The following is a 24,456-nucleotide window of genomic DNA, read 5'->3' as shown; positions in this document are numbered from 1 at the left end:
AATGTTAGCTCGAGGAAGTATCGAATATATGAGTGCCGTGCAGGAGGCTACGCTAACAACATGTTCAAAGAAAGAATTCACATTTCTACAGGAGCTTATCGTGTGCTCGGGACGACCCAAAGTGCTTCACAGCCAGTGAATTATTTTTTGAAGTGCAGTCGCTGTTATGCAGAGAATGCTGGAGCAGTTTCGGTTGAATCGTCCATGGAAGAACCTCTTGTGGACAAGGGTCTCTATGAAACCCAGAGCGCATCCGTATAATTAGTCCTGACACCAATTCCACGGCTAGCCAGCGATGGGACTTCTGGTACGTCAGCAGCAAAACCCATTTTCATTGTCCTGTGCCCAACGGAGTTTAGTTTTGGACTGACGCAGAAGGGAGGGAAGGAGGGAGGAGAAACAAAGAAATGAGTCGGGAGAACCTGGCAAGAGTTCACTCCGATTTCCACCTTTCAGCAAGATTTAATTTTTTTAAAAATGGGTTTTCTTGTCTTTTTATGCCTCGTCAAATTCCTGCCATAATTCATCTCTTATCTACAGGCCTTGCAATTTGACCAAATCAACAAAGAGCTTGTAACCATTGAGAGTAATTGCCGTGCCAGCACTGTTCACTTGCCTCTCGTAAATACAGTTTAACACATGGCGACATTAATAATTTCTCTAGATTATATGTGTTTTGTTTTACCAACAAGGAGCTATTTCTGTTAGGTAGTTCACGCCGAACTGAACACATGCATTTAGCCCAGGGCACTTTCAAAATACTAACAATAAGCTCATTAACCTGCTAATCAGAGCGAAGGCTGTTGTACCAAATTGATCATTTCCCGGCTTGCCAACTGTATGGATTTATCACCGAGATTGTGGGCTATCTGGAACGTTCTCCACACTCTGCAGCTAAGACAAGAGTAACAAACCAGACCACAATGAGCTCTCTCACTAGCTCAGCTGATTTAAGTGGTGCAGAACCGAACCATACAAGACAGGACAGACCCAGATTCAATTCCTGTGCTCAGTTGACTACGATGGTTCGATAGGATTTAACTTTCCAGGGTTGGAGAGAGGAATAGTAGTTGGGAAAGAAAAGCTTGTATTTATATATCACCTTTCATGACCTCAGGATCTCCCAAAGCGCTTTACAGCCAATGAATCGCAGTTTACTGTTGTAATTTAGGAAACGCGGCAGCCGATTTGCGCACAGCAAGGTCCCACAAACAGCAATGTGATAATGACCAGATAATCTATTTTAATGATGTTGGTTGAAGGATAAATATTGGCCAGGACACCAGGGAGAATCCCCCCCCCCTCTTTGAATAATGCCATGGATTCTTTCACATCCACCTGAGAGAGACAGGGCCTCGGTTTAACATCTTATCTGAAAGAAAGCACCTCTGACTGTACTTCCTCAGTACTGCAAGAAAGTGTGAACCTAGAATATATGCTCCACTCTCTGGAGTGGGACTTGAACCCACAACCTTCTGACTCAGAGGCGAGAGTGCTACCACTGAGCCACGGCTGACAGCCAGGGGTCCGGCACCTGGCAACTACACTGTGATCCCTGCTGGAAACTGCGTGAATGTCAGATGAGGGCAGGGTCAGGTTTGGCAGTAATCTCCACACCCACCCCACCCCACTCAGCCATGATTACAGGAGCTGTTGATGATCTCTGCTGACTAATGGAGGAGGACAAGCACCCATTGAACCGTTCCCCAGAAAGCAGCCAACGCCTTAATGAAAGGAGTGGGTGAGAAATAAATTGAGTGCAAAGTAGGTACATTTTTTAAAAAAAAAATTATTTTAGGTGTCAACCGTGGCTCAGTGGTAGCACTTTCACCACTGAGTCAGAAGGTTGAAGTCCCACTCCAGAGACTTCAGCACATAATCTAGGCTGACACACTCGTGCAGTACTAAGGGAGTGCTGCACTGTGAATAGCGCTATATAAATGCAATCTTCTGTCCTTCCTTCCGTCCTTCCTTCTCTCCCTCTTATGTCATAGCATCATAGAAAGGTTACAGCATGGACGGAGGCCATTCGGCCCATCGAGTCCTTGCTGGCTCTATGGAACAGCAATCCAGCTAGTCTCACACCCCTGCCCGATCCCCGTAGCCCTGCAAATGTTTTCCTTTCAAGTACTTATCCAGTTCCCTTTTGAAGGCCATGATTGAATCTGCCTCCACCACCCACCCTGGCAGTGCATTCCAGATCCAAACCACTCGCTGTGTAAAAAAAAAAAAAAGTTTTTCCTCATGTCACCTTTGGTTCTTTTGCCAATCATCTTTTAAATCTATGTCCTCTGGTTCTTGACCCTTCTGCCAATGGGAACAGTTTCTCTCTATCTATTCTGTCTAGATCCTTCATGATTTTAAATACCTCCATCAAATCTCCCCTCAATCTTCTCTACCCCAAGGAGAGCAACCCCAGCTTCTCCAGTCTATCCACGTAACTAAAGTCTCTCATCCCTGGAATCATTCTAATAAATCTTTTCTGCACCCTCTCTAAGGCCTTCATATCCTTTCTAAAGTGCGGTGCCCAGAACTGGATACAATACTCCAGTTGTGGTCGAACCAGTGTTTTATAAAGTTTAATCATGAGTTCCTTGCTTTTGTATTCTCTGCCTCTATTTATAAATTGTAAACAATTTTACAACACCAAGTTATAGTCCAGCAATTTTATTTTAAATTCACAAGCTTTCGGAGGCTACCTCCTATTTATAAAGCCCAGGATCCCGTATGCTTTTTTTAACCACTTTTGCAACCTGCCCTGCCATCTTCAATGATTTGTGCACATATACCTCCAGAACTCTCTGTTCCTGTACCCCTTTGAATTGTGCCCTCTAATTTATATTGCCTCGCCTCGTTCTTCCTACTGAAATGGATCACTTCGCATTTTTCTATGTTAAATTTCATCTGCCATGTGTCCGCCCATTTCACCAGCCTGTCTATATCCTCTTGAAGTCTATCACTAGCCTCCTCACTGTTCACTACACTTCCAAGTTTGTGCCCCGTACCCCCAATTCCAAGTCATTTATATATATATATCAAGAAAAGCAGTGGTCCTCGTATCAATCTCTGGGGAACACCACTGTACACCTCCCTCCAATCCGAAAAGCAACCGTTCACCACTGCTCTCTGCTTCCTGTTTTTTTTGTGGTTACTGAATGATAGTCAGGGCACACGTGGTTATTTATAAACTTTCAAAATACCAATAAACTCAATGTTAATTGTAATGAATGTTACCATGTTGTTCCGATTTACCTTGAAATTACACCACGGGATACAAGCATACATGTTCATGTGAAATTCCTCTCTCCGCTAGTTTAGAGAAGGCATTAGTCCATCGGAGAGCGAAAGAATGCACTTGCATTGATATAGCACTTTATCATGTCCTCCGAAAGTTGCAAAGTGCTTTGCAACCAATGAATTCCTTTTGAAGTTTAGCCACTGTTGGTTATGTAGGCAAACATTATGCACAGCAAGTTCCCACAAACAGCAGATGACCAGATGATCCGTTTTTGGTTGTGTTAGCTGAGGGTGGGATCTTGGCCAGGACACTTGGGAAATCTCCCTTCTCTTTGAATATGACTGTGGGATCTTTTTATGGTCCTCCTGAGTAGGCAGGCGAGCCTTAGTTTAATGTCTCATCTGAAGGAACACCCCTCCAACAATGCCGCAATCCCTGAGTGCTTCATTGAAAGGCCAGCCTCGGCATTCTGGGTTTGGAGCTTCCTGATTGTCAACTGGATGAGGGCACTGCTAAGTTTTGCTAATAGACATGAGAGACCAGAGGTGAGAGGTCAGGGACTAGCTGGATTGATCATGCATAGAGCCGGCGCGGACTCGATGGGCCGAATGGCCTCCTTCCATGCTGTAACCTGTTATGATTCTATGTTTCTGGTCTGTGCTGAGTTTGCTGACCACAACTGGGTCATCACTAGGGGTGGTATATGTGGCCACAACCCACTGGAAGCAGTGTCTAATACAAGTGGGATATAGCAAGCCACGTAACTGATGGTTTGGCCAAAAAGGTTGGGTTTCCATCATACTCTACTTCCCTGTGCTCTGTTCTATCTTCAGTCAGATCTTTCACACATACTTTTGCAGTTCACCTCTGCTTTGCCCTTTTCTGAGCTGTGAGTACAGCTCACTTTGAGCTGCATTGTCTGACTGCTAAGAATTTTATCGAGACAACAATGTTCAGACAGAGCTAAGGAATGTGGAAGCACAAGTTCTACAGGCCTTCTCTTAACAGTATCTTACAGCACTGGGAAAACACCTCTTGAACCCTGAGACACTACATCATGGTTAGTCAGTTTTTTGCAAGAGATGTTGAGCCGACTACCAGCCGTCCCTCATCAACTTCAATGGCGTTTAGACTTCTTTTACCCAGGCAGTGTTTTCAAGGAAATGGGATGAATGACTTCCCTCCAAGCCCACAGCAGTAAGCAATGGTTGTTTCCCAGAGTTATTTCAAGGGTGGTCTTATATTTTCCTCCGATCTAGGGACTGAGTCCTGCAAGTGCTGCTCTTTCAATTTTACATTAGTAGCTTGCATTCACATAGCGCCTTCGACATAGTAGATGTCCCTAAGGCATCTCAGAAGAGAAAAGGTGGGGTGGGAGGGGGGATTAGGGTTAAGGGCTGGATGGTCACTGAATAGCGATAGAAGAGTCAAAAAAAGAAAGACTTGCATTTATATAGAGCCTTTTGTAACCTCAGGACATCCAAAAGCGTTTTACAGCCACTTAAATAATTTTGAAGTGTAGTCACTGTTGTAATGAAATGTAGCAACCGATTTGCACACAGAAAGTTTTGAGGTGGCCTTTGACAGTAGGCAGAGAAGTAGCAAGGTGGAGGGCTTTAGGGAGAGAGTCCCAGAGTGCAGAGCCAAGATGGCTGGAAGCTGTGCCAACAATGGTGGAGCAGAAAGAGGGGAGTTGCACAGCAGGCAAGGGTCAGAAGATTGGAGGGGCTGAGCTAGGCTGTAGGACTGGAGCAGCAATGTGAGGCCACGGAAGAATTTGTAAAGGATTTTGAATTCAATTCTTTGGGGGACGAGGAGCCAGTAGAAGTTGGTGAGGCTAGAGTGATATGTAAGTGAGACTTAGTGTCGGGTTGGATGAGAGTGGTAGGGCCTTGGACCAATTGAAGCTTATGTACTTCTACAGCCGGATGCTAGTTGTGCTGGGGCGGAATTTGAAGCGCAGTCACTGTTCTTGGTAGGCAATTTAAGCGCAGAAAATTCCCACAATCACAAATCCAGATGAATGACCAGTTAATCTATTTTGGGCCGTGTTGGTTAAGGGCTAAACGTTGGCCAGGACACCAGGAGATCTTCCTTCCTCAACTTTTCACTGCCATGGGATCTTTTCCGTCCACCTGAGAGGGCAGAAGGGGCTTAGTTTAACGTCTCATTGGAAAGATGGCACCTCCAGCAATGCAGCACTCCCTCAGTACTGCACTGAAGTGTAGGCCTGGATTATGTGCTTAGATCCCTGCAGTAGAGCTTGAACCCATATATTCTGACTGAGATGAGTGCTGTTGCTGAGCTAAGCTGGCAGTAGATTTTTTTTTCATAGCTTGATGCAGAGTAAAGCTCCCTCTACTCTGTTCGACAATGTGCCTGAGCGCCCAACCTCAAAAAAAAAAAAATCACCCTTTACTTTGTCAGTGTGGCATTTTTCCATTCCCCACCAACCCTCCTTCGGTCTGTCTGAGTGCTGTTTCCAATTAGTGCCAAATTAACAACCATTTCATGCTGTAAACAGTGTCCAATTGGAACCGATTTGAGTCTGCCCAAACTTATTTCACGTAGGATCCTCGCAGCCGACACACGAATGAGACTTTTATCCCATCAGTCTGAACTGGACATAAACCCAGGCCGCAGAGGATAAAGGTCAGTATCTAACCCACTACACCACCCAGTTCCCTGCATAAAGTGGAGCTGCCACCCACTTTGGGCTGAATTTACAAGCAGCATGCTTTCAAGTTCTTTTTCAAGTTGATAAATGTTCTCCCTCGCTGCTACAAGCTGCCCACTTGTGCTCTTTAGTCAGAGTGGTGAGAATGTGGGAAGTCGCTATTGCATGGAGCGGTTGAGGGGAATGGCGTAAAGACGTTTATGGGGAAGCCAGATAAACACATGAGGGAGAAAGGAATAGAAGGATATGCTGTTGGGGTTAGATGAAGTAGAGTGGGAAGAGGCTCTGTGGACCATAAACATCGGCACAGACCTGTTGGGCCAAATGGCCTGTTTTTTTTTTGCTGTAAAATGCTATGTAGTTCTATGCCAGGCTACCACCAATACCTTGCCTAGTTTACCTTTCTTAATTTGTGAACCTGGACAGTGAATGTTGACAAACTATTTGACCTTTGGGCAGCTGAGCTTGACCGTGTCCTCGACAAATGTCCACAAATGTGGACGTTTCAGTAAAGGTGACCAAGTAGCAATCAGATACTGGAACCCTGGTATGTTTTTCATCCTCCCTAGACTAGGGGTGCTGAGACCAATTGTAGCACCTCAACTACTGCCCTTGGTGAGATCCGTTAACTCAGCACGGACTGGGGTTGGAGTTTGAAACCTGGGACCTCCTGTTACTTACTGGCCAAGTGCATTTACCTACCAGGCCTTCAAGGGAGCTTTTATAGTTGCTTAAATTTCCCACTTGCCTTTTTTGCTTAATTTTCGTTGAGGTTTAAATGAGATGGCGGCTTTCATTTTTTTTGCTCTGAGGCCTTTCAGTCTAAAGAACTGATTGACGTTTTTCCTCCTTCCTGTGCTCTGAAGAGTTGGGTGATTTGATTGATTCTGCAGTTATATTTTGGCAGTTTTATTTCTCCCTCCCAGCTTACTTTTACTGAAGCCTTTTGGTGCCAAACAAAAGATCAATTCCAACTGGCCAGTGCTGTTTGCTGTCGCACTCAGGAGTGTCATCTTCTGTTCTCTTTCCCCACCCCCAGTACACACAAGGATACGTTGGAGTTATGCAGCCTAGAAAGGTCAGCTGCCTATGATAATGCGCTTGATCTTGAATGTATGTAAGCAGATTGTTTTAAGAGATTCAGGTTTTTTTTTTGCGTTATGAGGCCTGACCTTTTTTTGTATCATGAATTTTCAAATGAGTTCAGGGAGGGATTGTTGCTTCTGCTATGTACATTCTGAAAAAACGGCGTGCAGAATGTGTAATCGTGACAATATTCCACAAGGGACGAGCAAGAGCACATCTTCACATGACAAGACAGCCCAACTGCTGATACCAGATACCACACAGCATTTTGCAAGTAGTGATTCACATTTTTTAAAATTAACTTGCAGATCTTGGGATTAGAGTAGACAGGGCTTGATGGCCGGCCCGGACACGATGGGCCGAAGGGCCTCTATCCGTGCTGTATGACTCTATGACTCTATGACTCTATCTGTCATGTTGTACTATTGCAACCCTCTCCTGGCCGGCCTCCCACTCTCCGTAAACTTGAACTCATCCAAAATCCTGCTGTCCGCATCCTAACTCGCACCAAGTCCCGTTCACCCATCACCCCTGTGCTCGCTGATCTACATTGGCTCCCAGTCCGGCAGTGCCTCGATTTTTAAAATTCTCATTCTTTGTTTTCAAATCCCTCCATGGCCTCGCCCCTCCCTATCTCTATAAACTCCTCCAGTCCTACAACCCTCCGAGATCTCTGCGCTCCTCCAATTCTAGCCTCTTGCGCATCCCCAATTTTCTTTGCTCCTCCATTGGCAGCCGTGCTTTCAGCTGCCTGGGGTTCAAGCTCTGGAATTCTCTCCCTAAACCTCTCCGTCTCTCCTCTCCTTTTAAGATACTCCTTAAAACCTAGCTCTTTTTGACCAAGCTTTTGGTGACCTGTCCTAATATCTCCTTATTTGGCTTGGTGTCAAATTTTGTTTGATAACATGCTTGTAAAGTGCCTTGGGACGTTTTACTACATTAAAGTGCTATATAAATGCAAGTTGTTGTTGTTGAGTGTAGCCCAGGATGCACTGCAAGGTTACAATGTTTAGTTGCTAAGGTGGGGTCTGTGTTTAAACTGGCTTTCCCCCTTTTAAGGCTGTTGCTCAGGATACTCCCTTTCGGGAAGTGGTCTGAATAAGCACATCCTGAGATACATAGGAACAGGAGTAGGCCATTTAGCCCCTCGAGCCTCTTCCTCCATTCAGTGAGATCATGGCTGATCTGTGATGTAACTCCATATACCCGCCTTAGCCCCATATCCCTTAATACCCTTTGGTTAACAAAAATCTATCAATCTCAGATTTTAAATCTAACAATTCAGATAGCATCAACTTTCATCTGTGGAAGAGAGTTCCAAACTTCTACCGCCCTTTCTGTGTAGAAGTGTTTGCTAACTTCACTCCTGGCTCTCATTTTTAGACTATGTCCCCTAGTCCTAGAGTCCCCAACCAGCGGAAATAGTTTCTCTCTATCCACCCTATCAGTTCTCCTTAATATCTTGAAAACTTCGATCAAATCATCCCTTAATCTTCTAAATTCCAGGGAAAACAACCCGAGTTTGTGTAATCTCAGCTCGTAATTTAACCTTTGGAATCCAAGTATCAAATAGAATGGCAGCTGCTTGTAAATCTCTGGTCTCTACTCTTGGGGAGAGGCCAGGTTGTCAAGATCAGAAAATAACCCAGCAGGAAATAACTGGCTACCCTGCTCTCTTTTTTTTGTACTTTTGACACTCTGAAGGGCATTGGACAAACATTAGATGCAAAACATTATGGTATTTTAGTGGCTCTCCAGGGGCCTTTCTCGAGTTTAAGTCAGATGATGCCCTGTTTTAAGGGGGGCGTTACATAATGCACAATGTATTTGCTAAGGTGGAGCTTTGTCCCTTTTAAGGCCACCAAGTCTAATTGTTACGTAAACACTGACTCAGATCAATCAATTGTTTGGTCAGGCAGCTTTGCAGATTGCTTTGTTAGCTTCAGGCTGCAGTTCAGGAGCACCCAGCATTTTAACATTGTTTTGCAGCTGTAATTACGACTAATGCATTGTCTAAAGTGTGAGGAATGGTTTGGCTGGATATATCGTTCTTGTATATTGAACAGACAGATAGTTAAATGTATAAAATGGACTTGGAAAAGCAGCAGTTAAATCTGAAAACTTTAATATTGTGACTAATCTGGAGTAGCTTTACAGCAAAGTCAACTGCATTGAAACTTGATGCTTGGGTGCAGTTCAATGGAACTAGAACTGTAGAGGTAAATGGTGTTGGTTGAATATTGGAATATGATGGGAATGCTCTACTCTCAATAGCTAAATACCTTGGCCTATTGATATCCAAGACCACACAATGGCACTGGTACTGGTTACATATCCGATATGGTATTGATTTGGCAGATGTTTTTAACCAGTTGGATTTTGGTATTGGGCTACGAGAAGAGGTTCAAGAAACTTGAATTGTTTCCACTTGAAAAAAGGTGAGACTTTGTGAAAGTTTGGAAGAATCCAAGTAGTAAGAAAGAACTTGCATTTAGATAGTGCCTTCCACAACCTCAGGACATCCCAAACTGCTTTACAGCCAATGAAGTCCAGTCACTGTTGTAATACAGGAAACGTGGCAGCCAATTTGCACAGAGCAAGGTCCCACAAACATCAATGTGATAATGCCCAGGTTATCTGTAGTTTTATAGTGGTGTTATATTAGCCAGGCCACTGGGGAGAACTCCCCTGCTCTTCTTCTAAATAGTGCCATGGGATCTTTTGCGTCCACCTGAGAGGGCAGACTGGATCTCGGTTTAACATCTCATCTGAAAGACGGGATCTCTGACAGTGTAGCATTCCCTCTGTACTGCATTGGAGTGTCAGCCTTGATTTTGTGCTCCAGTCTCTAGAGTGAGATATGAACCCACGACCTTCTGACTCAGAGGCAAGAATGCTACCCACTGAGCCATGGCTGACTGATAAATTGAATCTCAATATAACCACAAACTCTCACCAAGGGACATGGTCTCAACCTGAGAAGAGGGAAGATAAATTTAACAACATTCTAATAAGGACAGTGAATGTATGGAGAGAGTGGAGGTGGATAGTGTAGACAAACTGAAGAGGGATCTGGATAATATTTTGGTGAAAGAAGCGATTGAGGGGTATAAGAAATACAGTGGCTTCAATGGTCTTTTTCAGCCCTTTATGTTTTCGTGAAGAGGAGATTATGGGGGTAATTTTCATCTTGGTGGACTGGACCACCTGCTTGTTGGAGAACACGCCTGAATTTTATGCCATTGAAATAATGGATTACAAGTTAAAATCCCACCATGCTACCAGGGGAGAAAAAAAAACAATCATGCAAGGTGCAATACTGTTGTAAAAACCCAACTGGTTCACTAATGTTCTTTAGGGAAGGAAACCTGTGAATCAAATCTTACATTATGCGGTTAACTCGTAACTCCCTCTGAAAAGGCGTCGCAAGCTGTTCCGTTGTAAAAACAATAGTTTTCACTCGCACCTTCTCAGGGCAACTGAGGGGGGGTGGGCAATACATGTGGTCTTGCAAGCATCGTCCATGTATTAAGAAATAGAATGAAGAAAGGGAATGACATAGACATTGCCCCAGTCCTATTGAATGTGTTGGGAACTCTAATTTGTATGTGAATCCAAACGACTTGGCTAAATGCACACTATAACCAGAAAGACATTTTTTTTTAAAAAAAGAATGCGAAAAGGAGATTTTAGTAATAGGACACCAACTCTAAAATAGCACGGATAAATTTTATACTGAATCAATTGAACAAAAGCACATTGGTACGCTGACTGTGTGCTCAAAAGTGGGGCCCTTTCATTCTCAATGACATTTGCATGTGTGTCTGCTTGCTTTCTTCCATTCTTTTTGTGACATTTTCACAGCTTTTGAGATGATTTCTATAACAGCATCTAACGATTTTCATGAAGAGATTTTTTTGTTGTTGTTGTCGAGGTCGGGGAGGTTAGGGTCGCCATTGATCAGTTCTAGGTTTGAACTCGGTCTGTCGTTTTCGAGCGGGGGCTTTCGCACACATTTTAATGTAAAGCAGTCTCGAATGGCATGAAATCAGACTGTGCGATCTTTGGTATTAAACATGTTAATAGGTCGGTGTGAAGCTCCCTTCGTTGTGCTATTTTAATTAAAGTGCCAACTCATTGAAATTAAAATAAACAGGTTAACTCCTTTGTTAAAATGAAGACCTGTGCTTGTATAGCACCCGATCTCGCATCTTTCAAAAATTTTGACTGCTTCACACACAATCAATTTGTGAAATGCAGTGATTGTTATGTGGACTAAAGTAGCATCAAAGGAATATGCTGTGAATGTTGATTAGTTTGTTTTAAGTATAGCAAGGGGCATTTCAATTCCCATGAGTTTTTATTTTTAAAATTTTATTCTTGGGATTTGGGCAACACTTGCAAGGCAGTATTTATTACCCATCTCTAGTTGCCCTGAGGGCACCTAGAAGTCATAGAATGATGCAGCACAGAAGGAAGCTATTCGGCCCATCGTGCCTGTGCTGGCTCTTTGAAAGAGCTATCTAATTAGTCCCACTCCCCTGCCCTTTCCCCATAGTCCTGCAAATGTTTTCCCTTCAAGTATTTATCCAATTCCCTTTTGAAAGTTATTGTTGAAACTGCTTCCACTACCCTTTCAGGCAGCGCATTCCAGATCATAACAACTTGCTGTGTAAAAAAAAATTTCACCTCATCTCCTCTCTGGTTCTTTTGCCAATTACCTTAAATCTGTGTCCTCTGGTTATCGACCCTTCTGCCACTGGAAACAGTTTCTCCTTAATTACTCTATCTAAACCCTTCATGATTTTGAATACCTCTATTAAATCTCCCCTTAACCTTCTCTGTTCCAAGGAGAACAATCCCAGCTTCTCTAGTCTCTCCCTGGTACCATTCTAATAAATCTCCTCTGCACCATCTCTCAGGCTTTGACACCTTTCCTAAAGAGTGATGCCCAGAATTGGACACGTGTAGGCCAGATCGTGTTGGGGTGAATCAGTTGGGTTTTTATAACAATCCAGTAGCTTTCATGGTCATTTTTTGAGGGACAGTCCACAAAGTACCAGATTTATTGAATTCAATTTTACAGCTTGATATGGTGGGATTTGAACTCGACCTCTAGGTTGCTAGCCCAGTACAACAATCTGTAGGCTACTGTACCCTTTTATATTAGTAAAAGGGGATAAAAATACTTCTAACACATACACTTTCTCTCATTTAATATTGTCTTCTGATGTGGCGTTGTAACGTATTGTGGTTTACAATAAATCATTAGCAAACAAATCCTTGGAACTCAATCCCTACTCTCTCCCGCTCCCGATACTGTTTTGCCCTTGGCGAAAATTCTTAGCCGAGATTGGGAGTGGAAGGAGCTGATCTGCTTGACAATTCACAAAACAACTTTATAATATTTATTGACTGCTTTTTTAGTAATATCTAAGCATGATCAGGGAAACAAGAGTTTGGAATCTCAGCCACAGTGGCTGGACTCAAAGCTGTTGTTGTTAGGGGGGCATTGAATTGGGATGTGCCATCGATGAAGGCAATCTCATTTTTGATGGTAAATGAAGGAGAAGCTGGATGGGCCAACTTCTGTCATTTTCTCTCGCATTCTCTCTCTCTCTCTTTCTCTCTCTCTCACATTCTTCCATCTCAGCATCTCATCACACAGTCTGACTGAGATTGGCAGCCTGGATTAATTGGATTTTCACGCTTCTGATCGGTGTTATTGTGTAGCCCCACTGCACTGCCCAAGAATGGATGGTTGTTCTTTCACTGAAACAGCTTCTCCATTTAAAGTTCTGTGCCTGTGTTGTTTGAACTTGAGTATCTGAGGGGGTGACGTCTTCTTCTGAGCTCTCTGAGCTTCCCACCGGCGATGGATCAGTATTTCAGAAACCTTGCACTGTAATCCCTTGTGATTTTGTATTGTCGCCTCATCGATTCCTGGCTGGAGATGGCATTCAAACAGGTATCCTGCGAATGTAAATAAGGCAATAATCTCAGAGCAGCGATTATCATTCCTCACCCAAGTGGGCTCAATGGATAGAAAGCGGAGAACGATGGAAGCACACTTTCATGCATGACAACATGAATTTAGGATTGTCTGAATATAATTCCGCATCACAATACATAAACTATGTCCTGATAGCAAATGTGGTGATTTTTGGATGTGTGTGGATGGATTTTCGGTTATCGGCTTTTGAGTCTATGCTATGCCGGCAGGAACGGGATTAAATGAGGAACTGTAAAACCCAAAGAATCACTGAGGTCAAGTGAGTAATCCTGGCCAGTGTTAGTGATGCTTTCTCTTAATAGGCTGGGCTGGCTAGATATGAAAAAAAAATCTGAAATTGAAGTGTTAGAAATACTGCAACAATCTCCTTTTATTCAGTTTGCTGTGTTTTTATGTGGTTGGTGGTGTTCCTTGGTGAGGCTGAGAGGTTGTGTTCAATTTTGTTAGGCAAGTGTATTTACATTTACGGAACCAAGGCGAGTAGATGGCAAGATACAGATCAGCCATGACCTAATTGAATGGCGGAACAAGCTTGAGGGGCTGAATGGCCTGTTCCTATCTTCCTATTCATCCAGCTGAGAGATTCTAGTGATGCTGAAAGGAACATTTCCTTTTTTTTCTTTGCAGTGTTGGCTTCTTTAGGTCTCTTTTTTTTCTCCCCCCTCAGTTATTGACTTCTACTTTTGGGTCTGTCCCATTTAGTACTCCATCAATGTTTTGAATGATTCACAGACTTTGCAATGATCACAAAGAGAGAGAGGCCATTTGTCCCATCTGGCTCATTCTTTCATAGAAACCTATGGACCTCCAGCACAGCATCTAACTACCACTTTAATGACCACGGGGTCTTTTGTCTTTACTGTCCTAGCCGGTAGAGAATTTTATGGAAAACTGGTTCCCAACCTCCCTTCCATTACCTATTACCATTTTGTACCTGTGTCCCCTTGTCTAGCCGTTGTGATTTAACTTGAAATAATACATTTTTTGCCACTTTAGAATCTTTATTTAGTGCCAACTGTGGCTCAGTTGGTAGCACTCTCGCCTCAGAATGTCATGGGTTCAAGTCCCACTCCAGAGACTTAACCACAAAATCTAGGCTGACACTCAAGGCCCCGTCCACCTTCTGAGGTGGACGTAAAAGATCCTGTGGCATTATTTTGAAGAAGAGCAGAAGAGTTCTCCCCTGGTGTCCTGGTCAATATTTATCCCTCAACCAACATCACTAAAACAGAGTTTCTGGTCATTATCTCATTGCTGTTTGTGGAATCTTGCTGTGCCCAAATTGGTTGCCATATTTTCCTACATTTACAACAGTGACTACACTTCAGAAGTACTTAATTGGCTGTAAAATGCTTTGGGGTGTCCTGAGGCCGTGAGAGGCACTGCAAAAATACAAGTTCTTTTTTCTTTTTCTTTCCTCAGAAAATAGTGATTTGGTGAGGCTAATTCATAGAATGATACAACGTCAAAGTAGGCCCATCGTGCCTGTGCCAGCTCTTTGGGACTAACTGGATAGCTCTTTCAATCACCTGCTCTTTATCCAATTCCCTTTTGAAAGTCACTATTGAATCTGCTTCCACCACCCTTTCAGGCAGTGCATTTCCGATCATAAAACTCGGGGGTTTTAAGTACTAAAGATTGTCGGAGGAAGGAAAAATTGACTGAGGTAAAGAGTTCCATAGGCTGGAGAATGTAGGACATGGTCTTTGATTTATACAAAGCATACGTACCAACATAGGAAACTGGCAAATTCTAACACAAAGCTTCAAAAACATTGACGCAGCCCCAGAAAAGCTGACAACTCAAAAACAAGTCATTGAACTGAGAGTGATATGGGCCTGTATCTTAAGCTGTACATATACCCAATGGATTAAATTTTCTGAGTCTAGGCTTGCAGCGAGGTAGCTCTCTGCCCGCCCGGACTCTGAAAGGTTCGGCTAACATTTCTTTGTGTTAAAAACCTGTAATTACATGAACAAAGAAAGACTTGCTTTTGTATAGCGTCTTTCACGACCTCAGGATGTCCCAAAGCCCTTTGCAGCCAATGAAGTACTATTTGAAGTGCAGTCACTGTTGTAATGTAGGAAACGTGGCAGCCAATTTGTGCACAGCAAGCTCCCACAAACAGCAATGTGATAATGACCAGATATTCTGGTTTAGTGATGTTAGTTGAGAGCTAAATATTGACCAGGATGTTGCTCGTCTTCGAAATAATGCCATGGGACTTTTTACGTCCACCTGAGAGGGCAGATGGGGCCTTGGTTTAACGTCTCATCCAAAAGACAGCACCTCCGACAGTGCAGCACTCCCTCAGTACTGCACTAAAGTGCCAGTCTAGGTTATGTGGTCAAGTCTCGGGAGTGGGGCTTGAACTCGCAGCCTTCTGACTCGGAGGTGAGAGTGCGACCACTGAGCCAAGGCTGACAAATGAAAGCCTGAAGAGGGTACAGATATTGAAGGCACAAGATGACACTTTTGGAGTGTACAATAGATGTGAGCATTGTTTTTTTTTAATCTGGAAAGGAAGAGAATATTTGTTCAATTTTATGGAACACTATTTGCCATTTGGAAATTAATTATTTTTCTTTATCTTTTGTTACTGGGAGAAAATGTTTTTAAAAGGTAATCTATTACTGAGAGGAGAATAAATTAAATAGGAATAGAAGATTCATTCTCAATCTTCATGATCATTACCATGAAGGTTATAGCAGCAAGTTAAGAAATAACGTACGCAGGCGCGCGCACGCAAACACACACCTCTAGCAGGTACCGAGGGCATAACTATCTATAAATTTTTAATCTTAAAAAAAATTGGGGGGAGAAAAGTACTGACATTTCAGTCTTCAACAGGCCAAACAAACCATCACTTCGGACAATCCTCCCTCCTCAATTTGTATGAAACCTCGGATCCCAGGCTAAATCGATGGCTTACAAGGAACACACTAATGGTCGGATTAAAACTGTGTTGGTGTCCATGGATCTACTATTACAAGGGGTGGTTCACTCCAATGTAAGTGAAGCTGACTGATTCTCCCAACTAGATCAGTCTTTATGTGCCTCTCATCAATGTGTTATTCGTAGTGACTTTAATAGATCTGCACATTCTTTGGCATAATTGCCCACATCTCCTCCTGCACGATAAATTAACATCTGGGACCGGAATAATGCTAGGTATGGAAATTTTCACTGGAATTTACTTAATCAGACTCTTCATTTCCCAAGACAGCTGTCTTTACCTGGTGCAAAATGTGTGATAATCAGCAATAAGTCATTCTTAAGTGTTGAGGGTTAATTAGGCAGTCCTTGTTGTTGAAAGTACCATTAGAGAAAGCATGACCTTCATTCAGTCTAAGGCCATGCAAAATATAATGGCATGCTTCACTGATACCATCCCTTATGGGAGCAGTTCTTTTTTTGGAGACAAAGCACTTCCAAGCTCTACCTTGGAAAAGGTGTTATTATTAGCACGCCGCTGAGGAGCCAGAATTTTTAAATGCTATATATTGTGGCCTTGTCCGTTCATCAACTCCACATCCTGTGATCCGGGGGCTGTTTCTGATCAGTAAGGTCGCCTTATCCTCACTCCCACTGATGGTTAATTGTTTTAACTATTCGGCATGTTAGCATTGTTGATAGAGGTTAGGATGTTATAGTCTCTCAGCATTACTCGGGGCTTCTCTTTTTGAGGAGATCGGGTACAATATGTTGCACGTTAACCATGTGCTGTTGGGGGATGGGTGGAGAGGACCCAGGGCAGGGGGACTGCGGGGCAGTGAGAGTTCTCTGTGGAGACCAATAAAAAGGATGACGACACAGAGTATTCCCTTTCCATTTAACCCTCCAAAAAAAACGAAAGTATCCAGAACAAAACACGCCAACGCTCCTTATTTCAGTGATTACCATCCCATCAGAGCCCCTTTCAAGAGGGACCTGTTAGGTTGTGATTTATAGCATACTACTCTATCAATATGAACAGACACATTATAGTTCATTACTGTGACAACATTTATTTGACTCTGGACAAGAGAATGTGTGTTGTCTAAATTACCTCTTGTTTCATAAATGGTTCACTCAGTTTTGTCGAAAAAAGCCTTTCCGCCTTCCCAATTTTTCTCCTCTTCTCTCCTGCAGTGTTGTGGTATGGTTCTGTGGGTGCCAACCGTCCTCCAGTACCTCGCCCAAGTGGCTTGTCCCTAAACATCAGTCAAGGAAGAGAAAGAAAGAAAGAATTTGCATTTATATAGCGCCTGCTGAAGTATTTACCAGTAGCAGGCATCACACCCGATTCTGATCACACCCTCGCCCAATATTGAGTCACTGATTACTGATCAGGAGGAGGAGTGTTGGCTGATTTCTTTTCTCCCCTGCCTAGATCTCGAACGGTGTAATGTCCCACCACCACTACCCGTCAGCTGACTCAGCACAGGCCGAGGATCGAATCCAGGACCTTGTTCCCCCTGTATGACTCAGTGTCACGCTGAGTGATGTCTAAATGTAAGTTCTTTCTTTGGTGATGCATTGATCCATCTATTTGAGAGATAGCTGGTTCACATGTTCAGTGTTGCAGTTGATGCCTTTGGGACATTGGAATTGATTGTCCTCCCACACAGAACGGTGGGACTTCTGTCTGACTTCTCCCGTGCCTCAACCCTGCTTCGGAGAGCCCATGTCTGAGGGGCAAGTGAAACTCCTGTTGCAGGCCTTTGAGCACATGAGGCAGCAAGGCTGGGGAGTACATTGGTTACCCTATGGTTGTTTGAAATCTGTTTGGGGCATTTAAAAATTGAATTCCCCATGCCGTAGCAATACTGTCTGGGCCATGCGCCCATCCTCCAGCCTCTTTAAACTTCAGCTCACCCAAAACTCTGTGGGTCATGTCCTATCCTGCCCGGCTTCACCCCTGTCCTCACTGACCTACGTTGGCACCCAGTCCCACAACATCTCAAATTTAAAATTCTCATCCTTGTGTTTAAATCTTTTCATGGCCTTACCCCATCCCTCTCGCTCTGTAATCTTCTCCAGCCCTACAAATCCCTCCCTGCAAAAAAAAATCTGTTGTTCTTCTGACTCTGGCCTCTTGTGCATCTCCTCCACTTCTTACCTTACATTAGCGGCCATGTGTTCAGCTGACTAGACCCCACGTTTTGGAATTCCCTCCCTAAACTCCTCCGTGTCTCCACCTCCCTCTCCTCCTTTGAGCCCAGTGCTTTGGCCAACCCGTCTTTATCTCTCCTCCTTTGGCTCAGCAGTGTTTTATCCTGAGTTCCCCTGTGAAATGCTTGGGACGTTTTTCTACTTTAAGGGCGCTATATAAACGCGAGTTGTTGCTGTAGAATGTAATGCGTTGCTATGACATCGAAAAGGTGGGATACGTGTCCTATGAATGTATTCTCTCCATTTCATTGATAACATGCCCGCCCATATTTGGGCAGATGTATTGGACCCCCAATTTTACTTCCGGCAGGAAATCCCAGAAATGATGGCATGTGGGGGGGAAAGCTGATGAACTGCTTCCTTGCCTGATTTTCCCTCAGTCCTGCACTGAAGCGTCAGCCTAGATTTTGTGTTGAAGTCTCTGGAGTGGGACTTGAACCCACGACCTTTTGTCTGAGGCGAGAGTACTACCAACTGAGCCAAAGCTGACAACATATAATTGTGAGCTTGCCTAGAAATCAACGCTGTTGGTCCTTTTCTCCATTTGTGTTGTGTATCACTTAAAGTTGTGTATGGAGTGATGCGTTAAAATGGGCCAGAGTGACGAGAAATGAATGGGGTGAAAAATCAATTTTATATTTGAAAGGATTTTTTTTTTACATCTCTCTTGACGGACTGTCGATTGGATTTTCACTGTGTGTGTTTTATGTTCACTTAACGACCATATGCTTCTTCCTTGGTTTGTGCACACAGTCACAAGTGGAAATGAAACCACGCACATCAGCTGCTGATGTGAGCTTGTGCATAACAAATACCTCGGGCTTGTATGCAGCAGGTCCTATTCCTGAACTCATTTTCATGTTTAAAACAATCCCTAGATCTTTTTACCCATTCACACAGACAATAAAAATGCAGGTTTTATGTCAGTTAAAGGGGACAAGTGTGTATCTAAGAAAGACTTTCATTCGTATAGCAATTTATCACATCTCTCAGAAACACCTCAAAGGACTTTATATGCAATAAATTATTTTGAAGAGTTGTGACTGTTATGTCGTCAAACACGGCAGCCATTTTGCACACAGGTAAAACACCACAAGCAACAATGAGAGGAGCAGCCGGTTAACCTGTTTTTGGTGGTGATGGTTGAAGGACACCAGGAGAACTTTCTCTTCCATGAATAGTGATTGTAAACAATTTTACAACACCAAGTTATAGTCCAACAAATTTATGTTAAATTCCACAAGCTTTCGGAGGCTTCCTCCTTCCTCAGGTGAATGGTATGGAAATTTTGTTGGACTATAACTTGGTGTTGTAAAATTGTTTACAATTGTCAACCCCAGTCCATCACCGGCATCTCCACATCACGAATAGTGATGTGAGATCTTTAAACCAAGTCTGTTCAGATTGATGTTAATGTCTCATTTGAAGGATGGCAGCTTGGACAGCATCCCTCAGAGCTTCATTGGGTAGTTAACTTCGATCATGCACTGAAGTCCTGGAGGGAGACTTGAACCTGCAACCCTCTGACTCAGACAAACCTGCTACCAATTGAGCCAAATGTGACCCTCCAGGCACAAAATGTCGGCACTCCCGACCGACCAGGGCTATTTTGCGATTTGCTGTTTGTTGGCAAATGAAATATTGTTGGAGCTTCATACTGACAGTGGTTGGGGTTGGCATCTGTCACAGTGTGGGCTGGATCTGAACAATTTCTGACAAGTGGATAGTTTGCACTTTTCCCCATAGCCCTGCAATTTTTTCTTTTTCAAGTATTTATCCAATTCCTTTTTGAAAGTTACTATTGAATCTGCTTCCACCGCCCTTTCAGGCAGTGAATTCCAGATCACAACAACGCACTGGATAAAATCATTTCTCCTCTTTCCCTCCACCCCCCCCCCCAGTTCTTTTGCTGATTATCTTAAATCTGTATCCTCTACTTACAGACCCTCCTGCCAGTGGAAACAGTTTCTCCTTATTTACTCTATCAAAACCCCTCATAATTTTGAACATCTCTATTAAATCTCCTCTTAACCTTCTCTGTTCTAAGGAGAACAATCCCAGTTTACCTAGTCTCTCCACAAAACAGAATTGTTTTTAAAGAGAAAAATCTTTGATGTTTTGCCTGAGGAAACACTTGTGTTCTGATTGACCTTTCTCCAATTCTTAGTGCTGTTGGAATGTGCAAGTGCAATTTCTATGAGATAGCAGCGGGAAACCTTATGTTTGGTGTCAACTTAAGACCTCGAATAGTAATTCATGGTCCACCGGGCAGTAAAGGTGACTGTTGTTGCTGTCAAGCCCTTGGCTCCAAACTTTCTCTTGTTAGTGGACTGGTACGTTCCTGTCTCTGTAAAGCAGCTGCTTGGAAGTGAGCAGCCATTTTGTCTCCTGCTGCTTACCCGTAGGTGGAAGATGCCTCATTTCTGAACGCCAACAGTCATTTCTGCACTGGTTCTAATGCCACTGCATTCACTTTGCAGAAAGCCAAATGTGGGAACATATCTAATGGAACCAAGGCAAACCTCTTGGTGAAATATTTCACTTTAGTGGGGCCAATTTTATCAACTCCCCCGGCCCCCCCCCCCCCCCACTTCTCGTGGGTACCATGGCCAAGTGGCCATTCTTCATACATGAGCCAAGAGGATGAGTGACTTCAGGCTATTTGATCACAAGGGGAGGAGTCAAAGTTGACCCCAACCCTTTTAACGTGCACTTTTCCAACAGGAATCACTGGAAGGAGCAAGAACCCTGGCTAACTTCCTCCTCGATGGCCCAGAGCATTTAAAACTAGCTGGCTCAGCACGGAGCAGGATTGGAGCTTGGCACCTCCGACCCGTTGTGGCTCGGTGACGTAGACTGAGACGGCACTTTACTGTAATGGCTTCAGGTTTACATTTTCTTTTAGTCTGTATAAACTGGGATGATTCATCTTACCTGCTTTGAGCCAGTGAACCTCACCTGGCCTGTCTTGTTACTTCACACTTCAGATAATTCATCAATACCTCGCTCTTGCTTCTCGTCATTACCTGTCATTTAAAAATCTATTTTACATTGTTGCTGCAGACAACAATGGGTCGTAATAACACAATTCATGACTGGGCTTCATAAATTATTCGGGGATCAATGCTTTTTTTTTGCTGAGAATATATCAATGTTTCACAGCTATGCATCATTAAACTTTACAGTTATCACAGTTTTCGAGTTCAACTGTTCACTCCGAGCTTGGGTCAAACTCTAGTCCAGGCTGGAGTACGCTTCGGAATCGGCCTGATGCATTTTTTTTTGAAAGCATTTGCTGTTCTTTTTAAGTAATTCTGCGAATCTATAATTGAGGCCTTGTTCAAACTGACTATTGATCGGTACCCTCTCGGAGTGGCTCGCTCGTCGAAATAGAACGGGTCAGAAAATCGAACGTGGGGTCTTGGTCCAAAAATTTCAAGCAAAAATAGCCATGGTGTCCCTTCCGTAAAAAATATGTGGCTGAGGGCTCCCGTTCTCGCTCGACGGTTTAGGGTTGTTAAAAGCGGGGAGTTTGCGGAGCCATCCAGACCAGAAAGTCCTAAAGTCGGTCCCCAGCCTGTGCCGAGTTAGGGGCAGTAATTGTGTGTGTGTGTGGGAGGGGGTGATGGGGAGGTGCTACAATTTGAGCTAAGGTTCCCATTCTTATGAACAATGACCGACAGGAAAAGACCCTCTGGTCCATCCAGCCTGTCCCATGCAACTGCGATGCCTTGTGCATCACGATACAGGCACTCCCAGAAGCTGTGTGATGATCTGGGAGAGGCGAAAAAACCTGATTTATTTTTTCTTTAAATTCCAATTTGGGGGGAAAATATTCTGTGAAGTTCCTCTGCGACCCCCTCCGGCAATAGAAACTAGTCCAGGAGACTTGGGATATTTTCCATACGTGGTGAGGGCAGCATCGGGCTTGACCGGCGAATGATGGAATGGCAAACTGACACTCCCTGTGTGTCCCAGGGGTCACCTGGCTGAGGAAGGCGGTCCCATGAACATAATTTCCAACGAACCGTTTTTATACTGGTATCACTGCAGTGAGCATGGATTGAGCGCCACTGGGCGTGACGATGGTGTGTTCGAGCACTAATGCACTGTGCCACCATCCTGTATTTGTATCGTGCAATTGTGATTTCCTGTCACATGAAGGAAATAGCCCACCTTTTTCAGTACATCAGGGAGAAAGAAATAGAGGGGATTTGTTGACAGGGTGAGATGATGTAAGGTGGGAGGAGGCTCGAGTGGAGCATAAACACCGACATGGGACTGTCTGGCCGAATGGCCTGTTTCTGTGCTGTAAAATTCTGTGTATTCCACCTGTCCCTCTTTTCCCCGCTTTCCCCCCGCCCCCCATGGTTGAATACTCTGCCAACACTCGGGTCGGGATTTTCCACTTCAGCGCTCCTGACGCGCGTCGGTCGCAGGCATCAAGAAATCCCTCCTTTCCTCATCCTCACCCAGCCCATGATTTTCCATTCATTTAAGATTTACGCCGGAAAAATCACTGGCGCAACTTCCCGATACGCGCGCCAGAAGGCCGCAGAAGTGGAAAATTCCGGCCTCGGTGTCTAGGCTCGGGCACGAACAATTGGCCGCTGCCTCAAGGCACCAGAGAGTACCGTAGGACCGTTCCTCAGAAGGAGTCAGGAGTGGAAGGGGAGAAAAATGGTCCAAAGAAAAATGAGAAGCTCTTTTTTTAGTAATACCAGACATATTTGTGTTGAATTCAGCGGGGGAGCATTTACCCTCACTGAATAGCCTTAGAATGTTCATTGTTCAAATTGGTTTGCAAGTATAAATTATGGAATGTCTGCGGGTGTAAGTTTGTACATACAATGCCCTGCAGCTCTCCACTCGCAGACACTGTGTGGGTGCGGATTATACCGTTTTGAAATTATCCGTTGTAAAGCATAAAACAAGATATTAGGTAAATACATTCTGCTAAAGTTTTGAGAGTCGAGTGAGAATTGAAGGACTGGAATTCAGCCAGAACTGAATGGATAAGTTACCCAGCAGTGCTCGGAAAAAAACATTTGAAACATCTGTCTTGTGAGACAACCTCACTTCATAGTATATATCCTACAGGTCTTAGTGCAGTCATTTGTTACAACGTGTCAGGTATTCCACAGGAGAATGTTGATGTAGTGCTGGTACAGGGTCAGTTCAATAAGATTCACGTGAGAGAGAGAGTGAACTCAAACCGTTGTTTAAGCTTCTGCTTGATATTTTGGTGCTGGGGAGATTGGGTGGGGGCGTTTGTTCTTTGTAGAAGGGTGCATATTAATTGCTAATCGATTGGAGTCATTGACCTGAAAGGGTGGTGGAAGCAGACTCAATAGTAACTTTCAAGAAGGAATTGGATAAATACTTGAAAAGGAAAGATTTGCAGGGCTATGGGGTAAAGCAGGGGAGTGGGACTAATTGGTCAGCTCTTTCAAAGAACCTGCACAGGCACGATGGGCTGAATGGACTCCTTCTGTGCTGTAAGATTCTACGTGCCTACAGTGATATGCTTTAAAGGAAGCCCTTAATTTTCAAATAAGATACATTTCTGAAAAGACTGTGGGGATTTTCTTAAAACTTGGGTTAGTTGTTTTGAGCTGGGGTCTCTATGCATCTTATCTGGTATATCGTACAAGGTCAGGAAAGTGGGTGGCAGTGGGGAGGCGGGGGGGGGAGCAGGGGTTTCTCTAAGGGGACCCATTCACAGCTTGAAAAACACAAAATTAGGAACAGAGGTAATCCATGATGGGTTGTAATCCAAAACAGATTGGCCTGGCGAGGCTGAATGAAGAATTATTTTTGGAGCGATTCGCTTGCTTTTATAGTTAACCACTCTCATGTGTTTTTGGAGCGCTGTCTGAAAGCTCAGACAATCTTGAGGTCACTAACCCGGAGGAGGTAAGCCTGCCTTACGTAGTGAGCTTTGTAGCAGCTTGAGAACCTGCAGCATCAACATTTCAAACCATTAATCAGTTTGCTGTGGAAGAACACAGGGAATTTCTTTTCTTCACTTTTCTCTCTCCCTTTTTCTGCCAGTTGTCTTCCCCCTCCCCTTCCTTCTATGCTGCAAGTGTTGACTCCTTGCTTGGGGGGGGGGGGGGGGGGGGGGAAGGCGGGGGGGGTTTGTGTGGTGTCTCTCCACGGGCGGTCTCCACTATTTATCCCATGTGGCCATTCTTCACTTATGATCGAAGGCGGGGAGGACACGTGCATCATGCATCAGTTCAATCCCAAAGTACACGTGAGCGCACATTCCGGCGAGGGGACCCT

The 24,456-nt window shown here is 44.0% G+C and overlaps 1 protein-coding gene across 2 annotated transcripts in view; it reads left to right on the top strand.

The window, feature by feature from the left end:
• Positions 1 to 6,972: 6,972 nt before the first annotated feature.
• adgrl2a (adhesion G protein-coupled receptor L2a) overlaps positions 6,973 to 24,456 on the top strand; it is a 400,733-nt gene continuing 383,249 nt past the window's right edge. The window contains exon 1 of one of the 2 annotated variants that reach the window (XM_067989840.1): positions 6,973 to 6,993. The gene's annotated coding sequence lies outside the window, so the exon portion shown is untranslated. The remainder of the gene's footprint in view (positions 6,994 to 24,456) is intronic. The other variant, XM_067989839.1, reaches the window with a different exon arrangement.

The sequence above is a fragment of the Heptranchias perlo genome, chromosome 9, assembly GCF_035084215.1.
Source record: "Heptranchias perlo isolate sHepPer1 chromosome 9, sHepPer1.hap1, whole genome shotgun sequence".
In the NCBI taxonomy this organism is placed as follows: Eukaryota; Metazoa; Chordata; class Chondrichthyes; order Hexanchiformes; family Hexanchidae; genus Heptranchias; species Heptranchias perlo.
The sequence above is the reverse complement of the archived record's forward strand: the minus strand, read 5'-3'. Positions and strand labels throughout refer to the sequence as shown.